Raw genomic sequence first — 1,440 nt, 5'->3', positions numbered from 1 at the left:
CCCGGAAACTTGAAGGCAGTCACACAGCAATGAACCGGGACGCACCCGGCCCAGGACCCCCGGCTCCCGCTCCGGGACCGGGCGGGGCGCCCAGGTGCTCGCTGGCGGAGCCGCGTTGCCATGGCCACGGCCCCGCGGGCGTTCCCCGGCACCGGCAGGATTTCCTTCGGGGCGGACTGCAATTCCCGGATCCCGCGGGGAGCTGGGCAGGGCCCGGGCCGCGGGGCGGGCGGGCGGCGCACCCCCAGCCTTCCCCAGGAAGCGGGACCCCCCCGCGCGGGTGTGAGCTTCACCCCACTTCTGCCGACTCGGGCTGTGGGGGGGGTCTTCCCGGACCCCCGCGGCCGCGCCCCACCGGGCATCGCCCAGGGATCGTCCTTATGACCCCCGCCCCGTTAGGCCAAACTCCCCACTGCTCCAGCACCCCTCCCCGGTCCCCCCACAGCCTGTCCGCAGGCTTCTCACTTTGGGGGTCCCGTGTTCCTCTCCCTCCACCCCGTTTCCTTCCCAGGTTCTAACAACCTCTTCACAGCGTGCCTTGTTTTCCCCATCGCACTCGGGGGACCCCTTTGTTCTATGTCTCCCCTGTTCCTCAGCCTGCTCCCCAAGTGTTAGTTCCACTCTCGAGGTTCCCCTCTAGTTTTCCTCCTAAAGCTCTTTTCAGTGTGGGGGTCCCCCGCGCCCGCCCCGCAGGGGTGGGGGGGCGGGCCCCACCTGCCTCCCCGCCCCGCCCCCTGCGCCCACCTACCTGGTCCGGGGGGAGCGGGCTCCGGGCGGCCACCTGAGCCGATGTGGGGCAGAGTTGGGGTGCCGCCCCCTCGCCGCCCGCCCCCCTGGGGCTGGGAGGAGGAAGCCACCGCGGACTTGCGATGGCCCGGGCCGGGCCACAGTGAGAACTGCCAGTCCCGCCCCAGCCCAAGCGGGCCGCGGGGAGGGGCCCCCAGATCCCAGGCCTGCCATTTCCACCTCCCCTGGAGGGGGGGCGGAATTCGGCTTTGGAGGCCTCTCTGCACCCCAGCTTCTCCCGCTCATATCATCCCCCCGCCCAGTGTCCACCAAAGGGCAGATTTCTCACCCCCAGAAGGCCCTGCAAGTTTAGAATCAGCAGAACAGAGCTCAGGAGGGTCTTTCTGAGTCGGAGACCCCCAACACCTCTGGCTGGTTCCTTTTCCAGCCGGGAAAGCTGGGGGCCAGATCTCCATTCGCCCTACCGAGTTCTCAGAGCTAGTTGGCCTCAGCCTGCTGTCACCAGAGCCACCGTGGACCCTGTCACCATGCCTTGCCTTCTCTCTCCCAGAGGCTGAGACCCCCCCCCCGCGCCCCTCTCCAACTTAGCTCTCAGCTCCGGCTCGGTTGGGGTCCTGGAACCCCCTGGGTGTGTGGCTTGTGCGGTAGGAGGTGTGGCGGGTGGTGGAGGAGTTCGTACATGGTGGAGTACAA

The 1,440-nt window shown here is 68.8% G+C and overlaps 1 protein-coding gene across 3 annotated transcripts in view; it reads right to left on the bottom strand.

Annotated features, from left to right (window-relative positions):
- The window catches only part of Fgr (FGR proto-oncogene, Src family tyrosine kinase), a 23,353-nt gene extending 22,481 nt beyond the window's left edge, over positions 1–872 (bottom strand). For all 3 annotated transcript variants that reach the window (XM_013034574.1, XM_013034613.1, XM_013034638.1), the window contains exon 1: positions 749–872. The gene's annotated coding sequence lies outside the window, so the exon portion shown is untranslated. The remainder of the gene's footprint in view (positions 1–748) is intronic.
- Between the last annotated feature and the right edge of the window lie 568 nt (positions 873–1,440).

This window comes from Dipodomys ordii, unplaced genomic scaffold, assembly GCF_000151885.1.
Source record: "Dipodomys ordii isolate 6190 unplaced genomic scaffold, Dord_2.0 Scaffold6, whole genome shotgun sequence".
Classification (NCBI taxonomy): domain Eukaryota; kingdom Metazoa; phylum Chordata; class Mammalia; order Rodentia; family Heteromyidae; genus Dipodomys; species Dipodomys ordii.
Note: the sequence above shows the minus strand (reverse complement) of the source record. Positions and strands in the feature narration are given on the sequence as shown.